General features: G+C 44.2%; 1 protein-coding gene across 1 annotated transcript in view; it reads left to right on the top strand.

Moving 5' to 3' along the window:
* Positions 1-5,490: 5,490 nt before the first annotated feature.
* ARHGAP24 (Rho GTPase activating protein 24) overlaps positions 5,491-24,445 on the top strand; it is a 299,225-nt gene continuing 280,270 nt past the window's right edge. The window contains exons 1-2 of the mRNA XM_029077189.2: positions 5,491-5,618; positions 19,015-19,107. The gene's annotated coding sequence lies outside the window, so the exon portion shown is untranslated. The remainder of the gene's footprint in view (positions 5,619-19,014; positions 19,108-24,445) is intronic.

The following is a 24,445-nucleotide window of genomic DNA, read 5'->3' as shown; positions in this document are numbered from 1 at the left end:
AATTGGGACATAAGGCACCCTTACGTCTAGTACTTTTATTTTAAACACCCAACCTCCCTCCTTATTGGCTTGTGCTGATGACGAGCCCAAGGGTTGGAAAAGTTGACTTCCCCAGATGAAATAATACTAATTGTGGTATTTGTTAAGCGCTTACTATGTGCCAGGCACTGTACTAAGCACTGGAGCGGATACAAGCAAATCAGGTTGGATACAGTCCTTGTCCCACGTGGGACTCACAGCCTCAATCCTCATTTTATAGATAAGTTAACTGAAGCTCATAAATGTGAAATGGTTGCCCAAGATCTTACAGCAGACAAGTGGCGGAGCCAGGATTCGATTCCTTTCATTCATTCATTCAATAGTATTTATTGAGCGCTTACTATGTGCAGAGCACTGTACTAAGCGCTCCTTGATGTCTGATACTCAGACCTGTGCTCTATCCACTACACGGTATGATAATGTTCTTCCCCTTGACTCTATTTATTGCCATTGTTCTTGTCTGTCCATCTCCCCCAATTAGACTGTAAGCCCGTCAAACGGCAGGGACTGTCTCTATCTGTTGCCGACTTGTTCATCCCAAGTGCTTAGTACAGTGCTCTGCACATAGTAAGCGCTCAATAAATACTATTGAATGAATGAATGAATAATAATAATAATAATAGTGGTGGCATTTGTTAAGCACTTACTGTGTGCTAAACTCGGGGTAGATACGCACTGTGAAGCAGTGTGACCTAGCAGGAAGAACTTGGGCCTGGGAGTCAGAGGACTTGGGTTCTAGTTCCAGCTCTGCCACTTGCCTGCAAAGAATCTAAACTTCCTGTGCCTCAGTTACCTCATCTGTAAAATGGGATTTAAATGCCTATTCTCCCTCCTCCTTAGACAGTGAATCTGTTGAGGGACAGGGACTGTGTCTGCTCTGATTACCTGATATCCCAGTGCTTAATGCAGTGCATGGCACACAGTTGACAGCTTACCAAATACCATTGCTGTTATCACTATTAATGCTAATAATTATTATTTCTGTTACAGATAATTAGGTCAGGCAATCTGTATCCCAAACAGGACTCAGTATAGGAGGAGACTGTAAGCTCATTATGGGCAGGGGTTGTGTCTGCTAATTCTATTGTACTGTACACTCCCAAGCATGTAGTACAGTGCTTTGTACATAGTAAGCACTCAATAAATACCATTAATTGATACAATAGCTCTGAAGTAAGAGGAGGGATCGGGGGCTCCCAGGGAACAAACTCTGTGCTCTACGGATGTTCACAAGGGATGCTTTAAGCTGTCTTTATGAAGCCATTTTGCTACATACTATACTAAACTTATGCTCTTTGTAAAGCACGACACACATCCATTGCTTCCAGGTCAGAAGAGGGGGTCTGGCGATTCGGAATACCGGTCGTGGCCACCACCCTGCTTGTCTGATCCTTAGAATCACTTGTGACTTCTCCATAAAGCAAGGTGGGAACTATCTTCTTGGTGGACTCCTTACTCTTTTTTTTTTTTTTTTAAATATCAGGTTCTGTATTTGGAGTCCATTCCAATAAGAAGCAGTGTGGCCTAGTGGACTGAAAGTCAGAAGGATTTGTGTTCTCATTCCAGTTCCACCACGTGTCTGCTGTGCGATCTTGGGGAAGTCACTTAACTTCTCTGGGTCTGTTACCTCATATGTAAAATGGGGATTAAGATTGTGAACCCCATGTCCAACCTGGTTTGCTGTATCCTTCCCAGCATTTAGAACAGGGCCTGACTTATAGTAAATGTTATTATTATTATTATAAGTTCAAAGTGATTTTTTCCCCCAGCACTGTAGAAAAAAACACATGAGATTTCACGTTCTCTGGGACAGTAGAGCACTGTTTACTCACCTGAGCTGGACCATCAAACAGATGACTCATCTCCCCACAGACCGAATGTGCTCAGAAAACTTGGACAAGGCACACGCTTCGGCTCGTGGCCAAGGAGAGCGGTCTGAGCCGACGGGTCAAGATGAGGTTAAAAAATATTTGCGTTTTTCGTTCATTTCAAGCAGGGAGGGCAGGCGGGCTTTGTGATTTTCTCTCTACCCTCCATTTATCTAAATTTGGAATCTCGGAAACCTTGTCTATCACTGTTATTGCATTTCAAGGTCTTCCCTCTCCACTTCTTTCTCCAGACCGGACCACACCGCAGAGAGGGTAGCCGGGCCATATTTCATGGGGCTTTAGCTGTCGCCTTGTTTCAAGGCTGTCTCTGATTCTGCTGAAAATGAGAGGGATTCAGAGATTGCTATGGACCCTGAAAGAACACCAGAATTCTAATAGCTCTGGGTGCTAAGGCAGCGAAGTGATGAGAGAGAGTAGTGAAGCGGAGGCAAGACTGATGTCTTAATGTCTGTGGGCAGATCTCTAGTTCTGGGACTGAATATAGGAAACCCAATATGAAATAGTCAATCAGTCCATCGGGATTATTTTCTGAGCGCTTGCCGTTCAGCTATTCAAGACGGTTCAGCCGCAACATCTCAGGGCTGACTGGGGCCCGGGGAGACAGCCCTGTTTGGGTTTAAAGAACCTCATCAAGAAATTAGGTTCAACTGCTTTTGGCCTACCTTGATTTTGCTATTCATGCGTAACAGAAATTCAGGTGGAAAACCGCTCTGCCTGAGGCATTTTTGGCTGGGATGCTTGTTGTTTCAGGGATATATTTCAGCCATTCATTCAGTCTTCTGGTCCATATATTGTCTACCCTTTCTACCCTAGGCTTTTGGATCTGTACCCTTGTAACACTTGATCGTCACCCCACTCTTATTCCCACAGCACTTATAGGCATATCCATCAATTGATTGTATTTATTGAGTGTTTACTGTGTGCTGAGCACTGTACTAAGCACTTGGGTTGGTAGGCACATTCCCTGCCCACAGTGAGCATCATATCCATAATTTATATGAATATCTGTCTCCCTCTCTGGACTGTATGCTCCCAGTGAGCAGAGAGTATGCCTACCAGCTCTGCTGTACTCTACTTTCCCAAGTGCTTAGTACAGTGTTCTGCATCCAGTAAGTTCTCAATAAATACCATTAATTGACTAATAAATACTGGCCCTAAATACATCCAGTGGCATACATACTGGACAAGACAGGTGAAAACTGGACTGTGTGGTATAAAACCAGATGACAGACCCCATAATTTAAACACAGAAAGCACTCAATGGATGATTGTCATAATTTGAAAAGGGCAAAGAAACATTAACTATAGTATAGGAAGTTCTACCTCACTTCTTCTTTGCTCCAGATTATGTGAGTGGATTTGTGAACGGTGCCCCAAAGAAAACCAAGTCAGGGTTGCCAGCAGTTATGTGTCGGGAGAGAACATAAGGATGAAATAAATGTCCCTTCAAATGACAACCTTTTTCTGTTGTTCTCAAGTCTGGCCATCAGAATAACCAAACACTGAGAAGCAGTATAACCCAGTGCAGAAAGCCTGAACCTGAATTCTAATCCTATCTTTTACAGTTGCTTGCTGTGTGACCTCACACTAGTCACTTAACTTCTCTGTGCCTCAATTTCCTCAATTGTAAAATGAGGATTAAAAATTTAGCCCTCCAATTTAGACTGTGAGCCCTATTTGGGACAGGGACTATGTCCAGCCTGATTAATTTCTATCTGCCCCAGCTCTCTAAATTGCTCTTGATACATAGTAAGCATTTAAAAATACCATAATAAAATATATTATACTATTTATTAAGTACTTACTATGGACTAAGCACTATGCTAAGTGCCGACATAGATACAGTGCAATCAGATCAGACTCAATTGTAATCTGGGGCACACAATCTAAGAGGGAAGGAAGGCGGGTATTTAATCCCATTTTACAAATGAGGAAGCGGAGGCACCAAGGAGGTAAGTGACTTAACCAAAGTCACACAGCAGGCCAGAGGCAAAGCTGGGATTAGAATTTAGGTCTCAAGATCCTCAGTCCCAAGTTCTTTCCACTACTGATGAAGATGAGACCATACTAGCTCCTGTATTATTGAATATTTTCAACTTGTATTTGCTTAGAGTCCTTCCAAGGAAAAAAAAAACATATGACATGATTCACCCGTATTTGGAAAAAAGCTGGAGCAGCAATATTATGGTGACAGTGTTACAGGCAACAACAAACTATTCTTTGAGAATTGCTTGTTCCGGTGGACAGATGATTATTCCATGTTTCCCAGGTATTCTGCAAAGAATGTGGTCATACTTCACAGTTATTCAGATGGTCTGGACTGGACCGATTGGAACTAGGATAATAATAATAATAATGATGTTGATATTTGTTAAGCGCTTACTATGTGCCGAGCACTGTTCTAAGTGCTGGGGTAGATACAGGGTAATTAGGTTGTCCCACGTGAGGATCACAGTCTTAATCCCCATTTTACAGATGAGGTCACTGAGGTGCAGAGAAGTGACTTGCCCACAGTCCCACCGCTGACAAGTGGCAGGGCCGGGATTCGAACCCATGACCTCTGACTCCCAAACCCGAGTTCTTTCCACTGAGCCACGCTGCTTCTCAGAATCCAGGCCTCCTGACTCTCAGTCCTGTGCCCCTTCCACTAGACTGGGAAAATGTGATTCCCCACCCTCAAGGGGCATGCAACTTAATGGGGAATATAACTGGATGTATCTACCATAATTGAATGGCAGAGCGGGCTTAAATCAATAACAATTAGTAGTAAACAGATAAATGCCTAGACTGTTGAAGGATGGAAAGGTGAGGTGAGGGGGGTTAATAAGTCAATCAATAGTATTTGTTGAGTGTGTACTGTGGACTAAGATCCTGGGAGAGTACAATACAATAGAGCTGGTAGAGCCGGGTTAATCCGGGAATGTCTCCTGGAGGAGGAGACCTCCATTCCTCTCCTTCAATCCCTTTGCCCTTTGGACGATACATTCCAGTTTCTCTAATAACACAGCCCCAGACATGCCCAATAATTTTGTGTACCTGCCAGGGATGCAATAGTTGTTTACTTGGCCCAGAACTGTGGTTCTGGGGCTAAATGTCCCATGTGCACATTCTTTACTTCTTTTTTCAGGCTGACGTACCTGTCCAGGCACAGACCGCTAAGTGCTGGCTTCCTGTACTTTGCAAACAATGCAATTTCATTCTGACAAACCACCCTGTTTATTGCTCAGTTAAGTCTTCTTGAGTTAGCAGTAATTAAATGGGGGGGGGGGGAATCATTGTCTTGTTGACCCACAAATCTTTTTCACCTGTTCCAACTTTGGCCCGAGGTCAAAGGTGAACAAATACATTTTCGGAGTGTGAGAGACACGGGGCCTCATAGATAGGTGAGGCAGACATCAAGCCACGATCAGGTCTAGAGGTGGGAAATCAAGGTATCTGCCCTTGGCCACCCGCAATGCTCCCCTTTCGTTGCTCTCTCTTACCTCCTCTGCCTCTTGCTTCATATCTTCCCTGTTTCGTAGGCTCCAAGCGGAATGGTAGCAATAGCCCGTGCAGCCTCTTCTCAATGACCTGCTGATCAGCTGCAGCCACTCACCAATCAAGCCAGAGCGACTCCCACCCACCTGAGCCACAGGCTGTGCTCCAGAGGCAGAAGAAACTAGCCGGGCTGCAGTTAGGAGCTCCGAGAGGGTGAGTTTCCTTGTTCTTTTTGAGAAATGTGGCTTTCACTTCCACGTGGTTTGAGGACACCAGGCTGGGCCTCTCGGACAGAAAGCTCTGAGCAGGGAGGTGGGCCCCCCTGATATGAGTGCTCATCTTCCATTATTTCTGGGGTTTGTCTGCACAGGTGAGGGATAAGTTCGTTTTGGAGTCTGAAGATAAGCAGTTAGCCCATTCCAGATGGGTCCTGGTTAGGGAATAGATGAAGTGATTCAATCAGTCATATTTATAATTAATGACAACGATAATGGTATTTGTTAAGCATTTACTGTGTGCCAGGAACTGTACTAAGCTCTGGGTAGATACAAGCAAATTGGGATGGACACAGTTCCTGACCCACATGGGACTCACAGTCTCAATCCCCATTTTACAGGTGAGGTAACTGAAGCACAGAGAAGTGAAGTGACTTGCCCAAGATCACACAGCAGACACGTAGCAGAACTGGGATTGGAATCTATGACCTTCTGACTCCCAAGCCTGTACTCTATCCACTATGCCATGCTGCTTCTATCGAGTGCATATTTATTGAGCACTTACTGTCTGCAGAGTACCTTATTAAGCGCTTGGGACAGTATAATATAGCAGTAGAAATGTTCCTTGCCCACAGCGAGCTTTCCATCTAGAGGGGACAGACATACATTAATATAAATAAATCACAGATATATACTTAAGTGCTGTGGGGCTGAGGGAGAGGTGAATAAAGGTAGCAAATCCAAGCAAAAGGTTGACACTGGCACTAGACTGTGGACTAGACTATTCTCCCAAGTGCATAGTACAGTGCTCTGCACACAGTAAGTGTTCACTAAATGTGATTGACACAGGAGGGAGTGTGAGAAGAGGAAACGAGGGCATAGGGAAGGCCTCTCAGAGATGTGCCTTCAATAAGGCTTTGAAGGTGGGGAGAGTGATTGTCAGATAAGAGGGAGGCTGTTCCAGACCAGGCAAGATGTTGGTGGCGAGTGAAAAGATTGCAGTACAGTGAGTAGGTTGGCTTTAGGGAAGCAAAGTATGTGTGCTGGGGTTTTTTTTGTGGTGTTTGTTAAGCATTTACTATGTTCCAGGCACTGTATTAAGCTCTGGAGTAGATATAAGCTAATCAGAGTGGACCTGTTCCATATCCCACATGGGGCTCTCGATCTTGATCCCCATTTTATAGGTGAGGTTGCTGAGGCTCAGAGAAGTGAAGCCCAAGATCACATAGACAAGTGGAGGAGCTGGGATTATAATGCAGGTCCTTCTGACTCCTAGGCTTGTGCTCACTCCCATTAGGTCAAGCTGCTTCTCTTGTAGTAGGAGAGCTGTGAGGTAAGATAGGAGCGGGAAAGGTGGTTGAGTGCTTTAAAGCTGTTGGTAATGAAATTCACTTCCATGCAGAGGTGGATGGGCAACCACTGGAGGCCCTTGAGTGGGGAAATACAGATTGAATGTTTCTGTAGAAAAATTATCAGGGCAGCAAAGTGAAGTGTGGACTGGAGGGGGGAGAGACAGGGGGCAGGGAGGTCAACAAAGAGGCTCATAGAGTAATTGAGTGGGATAAAAGGTGAAAATGTCAGGCAGGGGAGCACTCCTCTATGACAGTACTCTCCCCTGCCTCCATCTTGAATCCTGGATTTGTCCTTCCTTACTGGGCTTTCTGGCTGGAAGGGAAGGTGATTCCCATCAAGTCCTCTGAGGGCAGCTCATGAGATCTAGCATTGGTATTTTGTTTTTTTTTTAATGGTTTTTTTTTTAGTATTTAAGCACTTACTATATGCCAGACACTATACTAAGCATTGGGATAGATACAAGATAATCAGCTTAGACACAGTCCCTGTCCCACATGGGACTCACAGTCCTAATCCCCATTTTATAGATGAGGTAACTGAGGTACAGAAAAGTGAAGTGACTTGCTTCAAGTCACCCAGCAGACAAGTGGCAGAGCTGGGATTAGAAGCCAGTTCCTCTGACTCTCAGGCTTGGGCTCTTTCCACTAGGCCACACTGCTTCCTCTTTTTGGTGTCTCAAAACTAGTTCATGTCTTCATCCCAGGTGGGGGGGTTGAGCACCCAGGATGGTGTTTGAGTTCATTGTTCAGTCTGGGAAGGGAGTTAGATCTCTCTAGCCCCCAAGGCATCAGAGTCCTGGCAGAGTTTCCTCATCCCTGAAAGATGAGCCTTTTGCTTCTGGGTCTCTTGGGTGTAGGGGGGCTAGTTGTTTCTGGCCACAGCTGGTTCTTGAGAGTGAATCTGAATTGGATCCTACAGTCTCTTGCCCGGAGTTTTCATCATGATGGCATTTGTTAAGCGCTTGCTAGGTGCAAAGCACTGTCCTAAGCACTGGGGGGATACAAGGTGATCAGGTTGTCCCACGTGGGGCTCACAGTCTTCACCCCCATTTTACAGATGACGTAACAGGCCCAGAGAAGAGAAGCGACTTGCCCAAAGTCACACAGCTGACAAGTGGCGGAGCAGGGATTAGAACCCACGACCTCTGACTCCCAAACCCGGGCTGTTTCCACTGAGCCACGCTGTTTCGCTTCGCTGAGTTTTCCCCAGTGGTGCAGGGCAATTGGAATTCGGTCACTGTCTAGGAGGGGTCTCTGCTTCTAAGGATTTCTTGCTCAGAGCTTGGAGTCCCGTGGCCTTCTTGCTAAGCCAAAACTAGACCTTCCTGGGGAGGAGGACTGCCTGCAGCAGGAAATGCAGCTAAATTTGGACCCAAACGCTTCTCTCCAGGGAAGTGAAGCTGTGCACATTTATTCTAAGGCCTTTTAGGTGAGCGTGATTGGAAGGTTTAACTTGGAGCCAACGAGAGAGAGAGAGAGAATGAGAATGAATAAGTCCATTTAATTTCATCCTGGTCTAGAGCAAGCTATGATCGGAAAACAGTTGGCTTATTTTTCCATTTCCTTTGTAAATGAAATGTTCACAGCATAAAAAAATGAGCACCAGGACAATAAGTTTGATGGTTGTTTAATAATCGGCTCTACGTAATTTACACTTAATTGCAGTTCACTTACCCTGCTTATCATTTTTTCTTTTAAATTCTATTCCTAGAATTTATAGTTTGGAGCATAAAACAGCAATTAAGAAGGAAAAGACTGGATTTTTCTGGGCCACTATCCATCACTGATGGGGCTTTTACAGTAATCCATATGGGCAAGAGATGTAACGATAATTGTGATATTAAGCACTTTCAAGGTGCCAAGCACTGATGTAATAACATTGAATTTATTAAGTGCTGAGGTAGATACAAGACAATCATAATGGACTTAGTCCTTGTCCCACATAGACCTCAAATCTGAGTCAATCATATTTGAGCACTTACTGTGTGCAGAGCACTGTACTAAGTACTTGGGAGAATACAGTATATGAACACATTCCCTGCCCACATGAGCTTACTATCTAGAAGCAGTGTGTCTCACTGGAAAGAGCCCGGGCTTGGGAGTCAGAGGTCATGGGTTTGAATCCCCACTCTGCCACTTGTCAGCTGTTTGACTGTGGGCAAGTCACTTAACTTCTCTGTGCCTCAGTGACCTCATCTGTAAAATGGGGATTAACTGTGAGCCTCACATGGGACAGCCTGATTACCCTGTATCTACCCCAGCGCTTAAAACAGTGCTCTGCACATAGTAAGCTCTTAACAAATACCAACATTATTATTATTATTATCTAGAGGGTGAGATGGACATTAAGTAAATAAATTGCACATAAGAACGTAAGTGATGTGGGGCTGGGCTGAGTTGCCTAGCCTAATGAAAAAAGTCTGGGCATCAGAGGACATGGATTCTAATCCCAGTTTTGCCACTTGTCTGCTGTCCTCATACCTCACTTTCCTCATCTGTAAAATAGGGGATTCAATACCTGTTTTCCCTCCCAATAAGAATGTGAGCCACAGGACAAGGACTGTTTCTGACCTGATTATTTTGTGTCTCTCCCTGTTCTTAGTACCCTGATACCCTGTATCTACCCTAGCGCTTAGAACAGTGCTCTGCACAAAGTAAGTGCTTAACAAATACCAACATTATTATTATTATTATTATTGTTCTCTTCTTACCTCTCTGGCAGTTCCTTCTCAATGTCATTTGCTAGCTTTCCCTCGTCCTTTCACTCCCTAACTCTGGAAGTTCCTCAAGCCTCAGGTCTGAGTCCCCTTCTCTTTCCACTCATACTGTCAGAGAGCTCATCTACTCTCAAGTCTTTAACTGCCACTTCTAGCAAGGTAAATTTTGGAATCGTACACATAATTGTGATCGCTCACTTCCACGACAATCTAGCATTTCCTCTTGTCTCTGTGACATCTCAATCTGTACATGTCAAACTCAATACGTCCTTAACTGCCCTCTTCAACTTCCCTCCCAAATCCTCTCTACTCTGTTTACCTTTCCTACTCTCTCTTGTCTCTGAAGCATGTGACCTTGGCATTAACCTTGATTCAATATTCAGATAGTCACTAAATCTACGCTCCCAGGATTAACCCTAACCCTCCATTAAAATGACTACCATGCTGATCCAGGGGCTTGACTTCAGATCTTTTTCACAAATCTTTCTGCATTGTCTCTCCCCTCTCCCATCCACAATTCACCCTGCTGCCTGAGTTATTTTCCTAAAATCTCATTTCACTTCTTCCCTCTCCACAGAAGCCTACTGTGTCTGTGCTTAGAAGTCCGCGCTTAGAACAGTGCTTGGCATATAGTAAGCGCTTAACATATACCAACATTATTATTATTACAATGACTACCCCTTCCTCTATGAGCTAAGTAGAAAATGCATACCACTGGCCCTGAGGCATTTAATCAGTTCTCTCCTTCCAGCTTATCCACTCTCTCTTCCCACTATTCCTCAGCGTACACTCCATGTTTCTATCAATCAATTGCATTTATTTAGCAGTTACTGCATACAGAGTACTGAACTAAGTCCTTGGGAGAATACAATAGAGTAGGTAGATACAATCCCTGCCTAACAAGGAGGTTACAGTCTAGAGGGGGACTGACAGTCATATAAATTACAGATGACTCATAGTACTGTAGAGTTGGAGGGAAAAATCAAGGTGCTTAAGGGATATAGGCCAAGTGCACAGGTGATGCAGATTTTTGTTGGGGAAGAGAAGTGTTCACAGCTTTTCTCCTGCCTGGAACTCTCTCCCCTCCTGAATATCAACAAAATCAGTAGTCTGCTCATATTCTAAGCCTTTTTAAAATCACATCTCCTCCAGTAGGCTTCCCCAATTACTTCTCTTCCCCAACTTCTACTCAAGAACTTTTCTCTTACTTCACACTTCCGTACTCAAACACCAAGTACACTCTTGTACATAGCTAAATCAGTCAGTTGTATTTGAGTGTTTACTGTGTGCTGAGCCTTGCACTGAAGTGCTTAGGAGAGTACAATATAACAGGGTTAGACACATTCTCTGCTCACAAGGAGCTTACAGTCTAAATATTCACTTTCCTTCTTCCTTTCTGTAAATTTAGCTGCTCTTCTGCCCTTGTAGATTGTAAACTCCTCAAAGACTGGGGTTGTGTCTACTAACTCCATTGTACTCTCCGAGGTGCTTATTATAGTGTTGTTCTCCCAGTAAGTGGCCAATGAATGTTATTTGATGGTAATATGGTAATGGCTGTGGTGTCTAATTTGATTGCTGATACTAGTGCCTGTCTTGTGTGTAATTCCAACTTCCAGGCCTGCGTATTTGGTATGTCCAAAAGGTTTTCTACGCTATTCATATATTTAGCATTCTACCCACATCGGCTGATTTTATTCATTCTCCATGTGTCCTGCTGGGCTCACAATGAAAACCTCAAAAAGAATCCTGGGTCAGGAGGTAAACAAAGATGTCTCCCTTCTTCTCTGCTATACCAGTGCAGCAAAACAGACCCAGAAGCTTCCCGCTGCCCCAGTCTTCTGTCTTTCCTTCCCGGATTCCCTGGTCTGGGCTCATCCCAAAGAATTGGGCCGGTCGTCTTGGCCCTTCTTCACACTCCTTCTCTTGTAGACCACACCTGGACTTCCAGACAGATGATGAAGCTTTAATCTGGCAACACAAGGAATCTATGATGAATCAACTCATAAATCACCTCAGAACTGGAGGGATAAGAGAGAGGAGGCAGAGTTGAGGATCTGCCTAATGAGCGGCTGAATCTCCACTGTGTTTTCTGACTCCCTTACAAGCCCTGAATTGACCTAGTGAAAAACAAGGCATTAGCAAAGGCACTTCCTGGTGATTTTCGGGAAGAATCAGTAGCACTTGAAAAGGAGAAATGGTCCCCGGAAGAAAATCATCTCGGTGCTTGCATAACTGAGTTCTTGCGCCGGAATGCCATTATATTTTCTATTCAGTAACTTGCGTTGTCAGCTGAGAAAGATGGCTTTGCTGAACTTAGGAGAGCTTCCACATTACAACAGCCTCCAGCTGTGTGCTTAATTTGATCCCTCTTTCCCTTTTACAGGGATCCAATTCCATTTACTCTTTAAAGATAGAAATTTGAGGATGGAAGTGAAATGGAAGAGGGGGCCACATCTAAAACCCAGCAAAGAACAAATCTATAAGAACAATTCCTCCTTTGGGTTTGGTAACAAACGTGTAGATTATACCCTTCCTTTCCTAAGCCCACATTTTACTGGGAGGTCCTTGAGCTTGTCCTGCTGAAATCAATCAATGGTATTTGTTTTATGGTTATTAAATAATTACGGTATGTTTAGCACTCTGTACCAAGCACTGTGCTTACAATGTGGCAGGCACTCTTTTAAGAACTGGGGTAGATACAAGGTAATCTGGTTGGATACAGTCCATGTCCCCACATGGGGCTCACAGTCTTAATCCCCATTTTATAGATTACAGAGCCGGGTTTAGAACCCAAGTCCTTCTGACTCCCAGGCCCATGCTCTGTCCATTACAGTAGCAGTGTGGCTTAGTGGAACAAGCCCGGGCTTGGGAGTCAGAGGTTGCGGGTTCTAATTCGAGCCCCGCTACTGGTCAGCTGTGTGACTTTGGGCAAGTCACTTCTCTGTGCCTCAGTTCCCCCATCTGTAAAATGGGGATGAAGACTGTGAGCCCCACCTGGGACAACCTGATTACCCTGTATCTACCCCGGCGCTTAGAACAATGCTTGGCACATAGGAAGCGCTTAACAAATACCAACGTTATTATTATTAGTCCATACTGCCATGACCTATTATTATTATTATGTGACCTATTATTAGTCCATGACCTGAGGTCACACAGCTGACAGGAAGTGGAGCAGGGAATAGGACCCAGGTTCTTCTGACTCCCAGGCCTGTGCTCTATCTACTAGACCATGCTGCAGCATGGCGTAATGGATAGGGCATGGGCCTGGGAATCAGAAGATCATGGGTTCTAATCCCAATTCTACCACTTGCCTGCTGTGTGGCCTTGGGCAAGTTGCTTCACTTCTCTGTGCCTCAGTTACCTCATCTGTAAAATGGGGATTAAGATGGGAACCCCAAATGGGAAAGGGACTGAATCCAACCAGATTTGCTTGTCTCCACCCCAGTTCTTAGTATAGTGCCTTGCACCTAGAAAGTGCTTTAGAAATATCGTGTAGGGAGAAGATCATATGTGGCACCTCTTCCAGCCTCCTGGTGGCACTTTGGACAAGGGGCAAAGTGAGAAAGTCTTGCCTGTGTAGACCTGACCCTCATGTTGTCATGGTGGCAGGTTGTTGCCATGGAAATCTATATTTGACTCCACCTCCAGAGAGCCTTTCCAACCACTGTGCCATACCGATATATTACGTGAAGTCAGGATAGGGGTCAGAAGGCAGCAGCTGTCGATTACCGACTTGGTGACAATTAGGGGATTTTAGCCTAGAGAAATCACCGGGTTCAGCAGAAATGAATGTTTGAAAATGAAGGTGAAACATATTTGCAGACATGGGGCTTTGTTTTCATGCCCTTGGGGTTGAGAGGGAAAGTCTAGCTCTGCCTTACACCCGCCAAAGTGGATGAAAGGAACAGCTCAGCCTGGCCTGGACATGAGGCTCGTGGTTTTCCCAAGAACAGGGATTTAGCTTCCAAGGGTATCGTTAGAGCCTGTCGTCAGGATTATGAACTGTAATAGTAGGCCCTGAGGAGGATGGAAGAGTGAAGGAATTTGCGTCTGTGTTTCCATCTTACCCAGCCTGGCCCTGTTTGGATATCATGTTGCTGACATCTGTAGGCCCGAATGAAGCGTCACTCAATACAAATGAAACAGGATACTGTCCTCACCCCCCGCAAACTATTTTGGCAATTCTGGTCATGGCGGGGAGCACCATGTGAAATTCCTCGGGTTTCATCCAGAGTTCGGCTGTTGGAGTTCACTGGCCACCCTCTCTACCAGTTGCTATTCCCTCAGTCATGGGTTCTAATCCCAGTTCCACCATTTGTCTGCTGTGTGGCCTTGGGCAAGTTGCTTCACTTCTCTGTGCCACAGTTACCTCATCTGTAAAATGGGGCGAAGACTGTGAGCCCCATGTGGGATAACTTGATTACCTTGTATCTACCCCAGCACTTAGGACAGTGTTTGGCACATAGTAAGCGCTTAACAAATACTGACATTATTATTATTATTCTCTGTACCTCAGTTACCTCATCTGTAAAATGGGGATGAAGACTGTGAGCCCCATGTGGGACAGGGGCTGTATCCAACCAGATTTTTTGATGTCTGTCTCCCCTTCTAGACTGTAAGCTTGTTCCGGGTGGGGAATGTGTCTGTTATATTCATTCAATAATATTTATTGAGCACTTACTGTGTGCAGATCACTGTACTAAGCAGTTGGGAGAGGACCATATAACAATAAACAGACACATGCCCTGCCCACAAAGAGCTTACAGTTGCACTTGGTACAGTGCTCTTCAGACAGTAAGCACTCAATACGATTGACTGCAGGCATAAATCTTCACATTGACTGTGTCCATATTCACATTATCTGGATTGGTTAATTACATTTTGGCTGGGCAGAAAGTGAAACATATTTTTTTGTTGTTGTTTTGTATTTAACTGCTTGTTTGTGTCTGGCACTGTACTAAGCATTAAGATAGATACAAGAACACTTGGGGCTCACAGCCTTAATCCCCATTTTACAAATAAGGTAAGTGAGGAACAGAGAAGTGAAGTGCATTGCCCAAGGTCACACAGCGGACAAATGGTGGAGTGGGGACTAGAACCCCGATCCTTCTGACTCCCAGAACCATGCTCTATCCACTAGGCCACACTTCTTCTCTCGCTTTGACCTCTGTTTGTTGGAAATGACAGGCCCAAGGGGTCTGAAATGCCCTGCTTGCTTGCTATTGGGGCAAGATAGTCATTTTAGGTCTTAATCATGCAGGCTACAACCCAGCCAAAATAGTAATTGTGGAGTTGGTTAAGTGCTTTCTGTGTGCCAGGCACTGTACTAAGCACTAGGATAGGTACAAGGAAATCGGGTTGGGTATAGTCTCTGTCCCGCACCGGGCTCACAGACTTAATCCCCATTTTGCAGGTGAGGTAACTGAGGCACAGAGCAGTGAAGTGACTTGCCTAAGTCCACACAGCAGACAAGTGGCGGAGTTGGGATTAGAACCCATGACCTTCTGACTCCCAAACACCATGCTGTTTCAGAAAAGAGACTTGGATTACTTCTTACCATTCTTAGCTTTGGTTTGATCAGCTGTTTTATAGTTTAGAGGGAGGAAATTAAACAGCTGTGAGCATGTGTCATGGTCTGGTCACTCTGGAAAACCAAGATGAGAAATATGAACCTCCAGCTACCAGAATGCACGCTCTCTCTCTCTCTCTCTTTCTTTCTCTGTGCAGCGGGTTGTCTGTGTGGACATCTGTCCTTCAACATCATGAGTGGTGATAGAGCACCTGCTATGAGCAGAGCACTGTTCCGCTGTATTGAGTGCTCAGATAAGACGATCCTGTGGCTGAGTTGTATTGTCGGCTCTGGTGATCCTCTAGACTCGTGGCTGTGGCTTATCATCTGACTCTGTCCCCTGTGTGAGCAGGGAAAATCTGGTTTTTGCTCTTCTCTGCGAACAGCCCAGTGAATGGCATGAATCAAAGTAGGTTTCTCGAAAGTCTTGTTCTTAATAATAAGCTTTCCTCGCCAGACTCCTTGAGTGAGTCGTCTACACAGCTGTCTCAAATTCCTCTCCTCCAACTCTCTCTTGGACCCCCTCCAATCTGGCTTCCATCTCCTTCACTCGACTGAAACGACCCTCTCAAAGGTTACCAATGATCTCCTTCTTGCCAAATCCGACGACTCCTGCTCCATCATAATCCTCCTCGACCTCTCAGCTGCCTCTGACACTGTGGACCATCACTTTGTCCTGGATATGTTACCCAACCTTGGCTTCACTGACTATGTCCTCTCCTGGTTCTCTTCTTATCTCTCTGGCTGTTCATTCTCAGTCTCCTTCATGGGCTCCTCCTCTCCCTCCCATCCTCTAACTGTGGGGGTCCCCTTCTATTCTCCATCTATACTCCTTTCCTTGGAGAACTCATTCATTCCCTTAGCTTCAGCTACCATCTCTATGTGGATGATACACAAATCCACATCTCCTTACCTGATCTCCCTCTTTGCGGGCTCACCTTGCCTCCTGTCTTAAAAACATATTTACTTGGATGTCTTCCAGTCAACTCAAACCTAACATGTCCAAAACAGAGCTCCTTCTCTTCCCTCCTAAACCCTGTCCTCTCCCGAACTTTAGATGGCACAACCATCCTTCCCGCCTCACAAGCCCGTGATCTTGGCATTATCCTTGACTCCCCTCTCTCATTACCTACATATCCAGTCGTCACCAAATCCGGTCGGTCTCACGTTCACAACGTCACTAAAATCTGCCCTTTCCTCTCCTTACAAACTGCCAACACACTAGTACAGTCACTCATCCTGTCTCGCCTAGATTATTGCATCGACCTTCTTTCTGACCTCCCAATCTCCTGCCTCTCTCCACTCCAGGCCATATTTCACTTTGCTGCCTGGATTTTCTTTCTACAGAAACATTCATGACACCTCCCCGCTCAAAAAACTCCAGTGGTTGCCTATCCACCTCCGTGTCAAACAAAAACTCACCTCTGGCTTTAAAACTTGTCCATCACCTTGTGTCCTCCTACTGTACCTCCCTTCTCTCCTTCTACAACCCAGCCAGCACACTTTGCTCCTCTGGGCTAACCTTTTCACTGTGCCTCCATCTCACTTGTGAGGGATGGACAGGGTCAAGCGTGAAAAATCAAGTAGGAAAGTCACAACTATTCCAGATCTGAATTTAATGGTGCTAGTACTATCAAGTACCTTAGATTAAAGAGGGAAATAAATCACAGGGAAGCACTGTGGCCTAGGGGAAAGGTCACTGGGCCTGGGAGTCAGGGGACTTGGGTGCTAATTCTGGCTCCAACACTTGCACGTGAGACTTTGAGCAAGTCATTTAACTTCTTTCGGCCTCAGTTTCCTTATCTGTAAAGTGGGGATTCATACTTGTTTTCCCTCCCCCAGGATGTTAGCTTCATGTGAGACAGAGACTGTCTGACCCTATTATCTTGTATCCACCACAGAGCTTAGTACAGTGTCTGTTTCATAAGTCCATAATACACCACAATAACAATTACCATTAATAATGATTATTATCATTAGCAGGGCATGATTTACAGAGTAGCCATCCAGTTGCTACTGTAGGCGTGATCCCATTGATTATGTTATAATGAAGTGGAGAGATTTCCAATTTTCTTATTATGTAGCCCTTAAGCACTTGGATACTCACCCCAGACCCACAACACTTATGCACATATCCTTATATCCTATTATTTTCCCTATCTATGGTTTATTTCAATATCTCTTTCCCTGGAAACTCCAAGTTCTCTGTGGGTAGGGATCATGTCTTCCAACTCACTTTAATTGTACTTTTCCCAGCTTCCATTCTATGTTGTCTCCTCTGGAAAGTTCAGAGAAAATACTATCAAACCTTGATGGGAAAAACTAATGCACGTTGGAGACTAAACTGTCAGGTTTATGGATCTTTTAAAATATGCTTCAAAAATTTACCGATTTGAGAAGAAAAATTCTTACTACATAAGCAGATGAGATCATGCACAAAATCATCCTTCGATCAGCCAACCATTGGTTCAGTCAGCTCAGTGATCTGGGAAACAGGAACAATGCACAACTTGAGGGAATTAACCCTAGGAGTCAGTCATATTTTGATCTCAGAGCAAGTATCACCCATTGAGGGAATGATGTTAATCCAGGAGGAGATTTGTTTTAAATAAGGATTTGAAGGTGGGGAGAGTGATCATCTGACGGATATGAAGGGGGAGGGTGTTCCAGGCTAGAGGCAGGACGTGGGCAAGAGATTGGAGGTGAGATAGATGAGATCGCGGTCCAGTGAGTAGGTTCGGGGTAGAGGAGTGAAGTGTGCGGGCTGAGTGTAGTAAAGGAGTAGAGAGGTAGGAAGGGACAAGATGATTGAGTGCTTCAAACCTTATGGATAGCAGTTTCTTTTTAACTTGGAGGTGGATGGTGAACCACTGGAGGTTCTTGAGGAGTGGGGGAACAAGGTCTGAACATTTTTGTAGCAAAATGATCTTCAGAGTGGCTTAACATAGTAGCAGTTTGGATGGAGTGTAAAGGGAGGATTTTAGCAGTGTTGCAAAGACTGAAACAAAAATCTCAAAAGATGTTGCAAGTAGTAATAGTATTAAGCTCTTAATGTGTGCAAAGCACTGTACTAAGCGCCGGGAGAGAATACACAGGTGGCAGACACAGCCTGTGCCCCTCGGAGGGCTTCATAGTCTAATGCAAATCTTGGACAGTGAAAACCTTATTCTGATTGCTAGAATCAGAGAGAATTCAGAAGTGTTCTTAACTTTATCCGCGGCATGGCTGATTTGAAGGTCTTGTTGATGGCATTTATGTTCACAAGATCTCGGCCACCAGTTCCCAGGCCCACTGCAGCTGTCTGACTTGGGCAACCTGCCCAGCGGAGAGTAAGCAAGTGTGTGCTTGCTTAGGACTGGCATAGCTTTGGGCTTTGAGAACTCTGCGAGGAGCTGGCAAAATGAATTGCTCTTATAATAATACTAATAATAATTGTGGTATTCGTTAAGCGCTTACTATGTTCCAAGTATTGTAATAATCACTGAGGTAGATACAAGGTAATTGGGTTGGACACGGTCCATGTCCCTCATGGGGCTCACAATCTTAATCACCATTTGACAGATGAGGTAACTGAGGCCCAGAGAAGAGAAGGGACTGACCAAGGTCACTCAACAGACAAGTAGTGGAGCTGGGATTAGAATCCAGTTCCTTCTGATGTCCAGGCCCGTGCTCTATTCACTAAGCAATGCTGCTTCCCTATTTGTAAAAGAAGCGGAAGGAGAAGAGATGAAAATTCCCATTGCTGTTTTCTAGGTTTCAGTGTGAGGAAGAACTCTTGTGTTTGAAAGGGACACCAAAATTACATTCCTCTGCCTCCCACCTGTGTCTGAAGACTGAGAGAACACGGTATGTAATAGTTACTTTCTCACTTGTTTTCCTTGGATGATATTGCAGTGTGTGTTTCACTTGAGAATCTTTGGAATAATTGAAAAAATTCAGGTGCAATTCACACTTTAAATCCTGGGCAAAATTTCTCCTCATGTTCTGCCTGCCCAGAAATGTTACTTTTTTTCCTAGAAAAAATGATAAATATGGTATTCTCCACCCCCAGAGATAAAATGATCCTTTGATGGGTACTTTACATGACTGTGGGTACATCAATTTTTCATAGCTGGCAATAGATATGTGAGTCAATATGTGCTTTGAGTAGCCCAGGGAGAGAGATTTGGCTCATAAACCTAGATTGGCCTTTGATATGTGTGTGTATATATGTGTGTGTGTGTGTGTGTGTGTGTATGCAGAGTGGATTAGTGGAAAGAGCACGGGCTTGGGAGTCAGAGGTTGTGGGTTCTAATTCCGGCTCACCACTTGTCAGCTTTGTGACTTCGGGCAAGTCACTTAATTTCTCTGTGCCTCAGTTATCTCATTTGTTAAATGGGGATTAAGACTGTGACCCCCACGTGGGACAACCTGAAAACCTTGTATCTACCCCGGCGCTTACAACAGTGTTTGGCACGTAGTAAGAGCTTAACAAATGCCATTATCATTATTATTATTATTACGATGTATAATACTTTGTGGCATTGCTTCATTTTTCTGGTCATATATTTTCCCATCTGTAAAATGGGGCATTCATCTACCACCAAAAGCTCAAGTCTGAGCAGTCAAATTTTTTGTTATACCTTCTGAATCCCTTTGAGTGAGATTCTACTTAAATCTGCAGATTAGAGTTTCCTAAAATGGAATGTTAGAGAGTATGACTCTTCTCTAGATTGAAAGCTCATTATAGCCAGGGAACTTGTCTGCTAATTCTGATGTACTCTCCCAAGTACTTACTAAAGTGCTCTGGAAGTAGTAAGTGCTCAGTAAATACTGTTGACTGATCCTTAATCTGAAAAACATCCCATTAAGTTGTGAAATACAGTTTATGTTAAGGGAAGAGAATATATCACCTTGGCTGGAGCCCTCAAAACTCACAACAGGTGTTTTGCTAGGGAGAGTTTTTAATTTTGTTTTTTAAATTTTTAATGGATTTAGTTGTTTGCAGAAATGTTTCTGATTTGACAGAGCCAGCTGGGCAGCTGTTCTAGAAGTGCTCCCATGCTCTCTGAGAGGGCAAATGAAAGAAAAGAAAACTCTAGCCTATGTGACATCACCTAAGAGGCAACTTTTCGAGAATTTCTCATCTAGAAAGTTTATTGTTAAGACCATTTATTTCCTTGAGGAAATTCTTGGTTCTCCTTGTGCACCAAAGGCCAAATTCTTCATTCGTTCTCTCATGGGATTGGATTTTCGAGTTGGAATTTAATGGTGGAGTGAGCCAAAAATAGCCTCCAATGCTTCGGTGTGAAACTTGTCCAGATGCCCTAGCATCGTATTAAAAACTTAAATTGCCATTTGAATTAGTTTCCTGCAGCCCCCTCAGAGAAGGAGTTGAATCCTCTTTACAGATGACTGATTTAGCACCGGTATTAAAGCTAACTGACGCTCTCTTGAAGACACCTGCTCCTCTGATCCAACATTGGGACTGTAAAATGGGAGAAGCAGAAGCAATTCTGGCTTAAAGTCCCCCAGCAGAGACTCTGAATGGCTCAGTAAAGCAGTTGTTTCCATCTAAATTGGGGATTGTTGTGGTTTAGCATATTCACTGAGAATTAAATGGAAAAAGGGCCTTGGAATCATCCATCACTTAATCTTCCTGTCTTTGTTAAATCTTTTTTTTTTTTAAAGGGTATTGGTTAAACTCTTACTACGTGCCAGGCACTTTACTAAGCCTTCAGGTAGATAAAAGCTAATCAGGATGGACACAGTTCGTGTCCCCTGTGGGGCGCTCAGTCTTTTCCCCATTTTTCAAATGAGGTAACTGAGGCCTGTAGAGTGAAGTGACTTGCCCAAGGTCACACAGACACATGACTAGACTGTAAACTCATTGTGGGCAGGGAACATATCTGCCAACTCTGTTGAATTGTACTCTTCCAAGTGCTTAGTACAGTGCTCTGCACATAGTAAGCACTCAGTAAGTCACTTGGAAGTGGCAGAGCCGAGATGAGAACCTAGGTTCTCTGACTCCCAGGCTCGGGCTCTTTCCACTAGCCCAGGGTACTTTTTTTTATCTCTTTTGTAAGGAAACCAGGAGTCAGGAAGGCCATATGACTTGTCTGTCAGCAGTGAAGTCCTGATGAGAATTTCTGGACTCTGGGGTTCCTAGTTCTGAGAATATTTTCTGTTTATTTATGGGGAGGTGGAAATCCGAATGGTCCTTGCTCCTAGGAGTGTCAAGAACAAATCAATCAAAAGTATTTATTGAGCACTTACTATACAAGCGCTAAGCACAGTGCTCTGCACACAGTAAGCGCTCAATAAATATGAGTGAATGACTATGCAGAGCATTGTCCTAAGCACTTGGGAGAGTTTAGTACAACAGAAATGGTGAACGTGTTCCCTGAACATAATGAGCTTACAGTCTGTGGTGGGGGAGATGGACATTAATCTAAATAATTTATAATATACAAATTAAAGATATATGTGTTGTGGGGTGAATAGCAAATGTCCAAAGATCACAGATTCACAGATGCAGAAGGGAGAGCGAGTCGGGGAAAAGAAGGCTTAAGCGGGCAAGGCCTCTTGGAGGAGATACAACCTTAAAAAGGCTTTGAAGATGAGGAGGTTGGTGGTCTGGAGTATGTGGAGGAGTTCCAGGCTGGGGAAGGATGTGGGACAGGGGAAGGCGGCCAGATAAATGAGATGGGAGCACAGTGAGTAAACTGGTGCTAGAGGAGTGGAGTGTGCAGGCTGGGCTGTGGTAGGAGATAAGTCAGGTGAGGTAGGAAGGGGTGAGCTGATTGAGTGCTTTAAAGCCAGTGGTAGGGGGGTTCTGTTGGAAAGTGGCCCTTATTTTCTTCCCTTCACACATTTTTCCTTCTCTCCACACTTTCGTTCCCTTTTCCCCTCCCTTCTCTCTTCCAGTTCTAATTCTACCCCACCGTCTTGAACCCGTATCCTTGTATCCACATCAGGAAACAGATACGGGATGGGGTGAATCACTGTTGTCTCTGGTAAAGGCCGTAGATTTTGAGTATCTTCTGTGTATGGAGCGTTCTACTGAGCTAGCTCTTGGGAGAGTACAAGTAAAAGTCATCATCCCTTCCCTCAGGGAACTTGAAGTTTTAATGGAGATTAATTATAGTCATTCTTTTCACTCATTCATTATGCAACATTGGATCTTTTCGTGGTTCTGCATGCAGACAACACCAAAGTACACTGTGCATACCATATAAGTATCCGGATTCCAGGATCTATCAGTGGTTTTGGTTATTACTTCTTCGTGGACAACATTAATAATTGGCTTCAATATTGGTCTGTTCTTATCAGAAGAAAGTTTATTGGTCTTTCCTTGAAAACCTGAGTTTTCTATCACATTTATTTTACCATTTTTATTCCAGGCACTGTTGTTGTTTGGAATCATGAACAGCAAAACATGTTTCTGATTATGAAGTTTCCCATTTGCCCTAGAGGAAAGTTCAGGAAAATGTAGAAGGAGAGATTTTGTGCGTATCCCATTGAGCATTGTGAACTGGGTTGTGTTTTCCCAAATCATGCTATTCATCTGTTCCAATATTGGTGGTGATGAGACTCAAATCGTGTGTGTGTGTGTGTGTGACTGAGACTTCCAACCATCCAAGTGACAGCTGCTTTAAATAGTCTCTGCCGCCTTCTAAGGTAAACATCGTGGTGAGGAGCATTTTGATTAAAATGAATTCCAGGACAAGGGAAAGATTTTCAGAAGATCATTTTAAAAGAAACCAGCAAGGGTGGAATATGTAAAATCACAAGACTAATTGTAGCATTTGTTAAGCAGTTACAATCTGAGAAGCAGTGTGACCTAGTGGAAAGAGCACGGACCTGCTGGTCAGAAGGACATGAGTTCTAATTCCCACTCCTCCACTTAACTGTGTGTGCTTGTGTGTGATGTTGGGCAAGTCACTTAACTTCTCCGTGCCTCCATTCCCTCATCTGTAAAATTGGCCATTCAATATCCGTTGTTTATTAACATAATCTGCTAAGCACTCTACTAAGCCCCGAGTTAGAAACAAGACATGGGGCTCTCAGTCTTAACCCCCACTTTACAGGTGAGGGAACTGAGTCACAGAGAAGTGAAGTGACTTGCCCAAGGACACATAGCACACAAGTGGCAGAGCTTGGATTAGAACTCAGGTCCTCCTGACTCCCAGGCCTGTGCTCTATCCACTAGGCCATTTTGCTCCTCAATAATTATGGTACTTACTATGTGCAAGGCACTGTATTAAGGTGGATACAAGCAAATTGGGTTGAACACAGTCCCTGTCTCACATGGGGCTCGAAGTTTCAATCCCCATTTTGCAGATGCAGTAACTGAGGCTCAGAGAAATGAAATGACTCTCCCAACATCACACAACAGACATGTGGCAGAGTTGGAATTAGAACCCATGACCTTCTGACTCCCAGCCCTGTGCTCTATCCACTACGCCATGCTGCTTTTCACTCTACTAAGTGCTTGGGAGAGTTCAGTACAACTGAGTTGGTAGACAGGCAAGGAACCTGTCCTCAAGGTGCTGAGACTTTAAAGCAACACAATGCATCTGATATAAACCAAACCAAATAATATGGATCAATCCATCAAATTGAGTACTACTATGTGCAGAGCACTTGACTAAGCACTTGTTCGAAATGCTGTCGTGGCTGTTAGAGGACTTCTTACGGTATTTAAGTGCTTACTATGTGCTAGACACTGTACTAAGCACTGGGGAAGATACAAGCCATTCACCCAACATGGGGCTCACAGTCTTAATCCCCATTTTACAGATGAGGTGAGGCACAGAGAAGGGAAGTGACTTTTCCCAGATCACACAGCCATCAAGTGGTGGAGATAGAATTAGAACCTAGATCCTTCTGACTCTGAGACCTGTACTCTATCCACTAGGCCATGCTGCTTCCCATCTTATATTTTAGACTTGTACTCCAAACATTGGTGAAGATAGCTACATCCAAATGTGTTTTCCGGAACCGGCCAGTCTCTGTCCCTTGTTAATCGTTTTTACAATTTGGGGAAGAGAAAGGGCTTAGAATGCAGGAGGAAGCTTGTCCTAGCAAGATGTCATTAAATTCCCAAAGACGCTCACTACAACAAGAGCTTGCTATTTCCGAAGACAGTCCCCTGCCATGAGTAGTCCAATTAATTTGACAACGCTTTTATATTCTCCTGGTA

Source organism: Ornithorhynchus anatinus, chromosome 12, assembly GCF_004115215.2.
Source record: "Ornithorhynchus anatinus isolate Pmale09 chromosome 12, mOrnAna1.pri.v4, whole genome shotgun sequence".
NCBI lineage: Eukaryota > Metazoa > Chordata > Mammalia > Monotremata > Ornithorhynchidae > Ornithorhynchus > Ornithorhynchus anatinus.
This window is presented reverse-complemented; position numbering and strand designations above follow the sequence as displayed.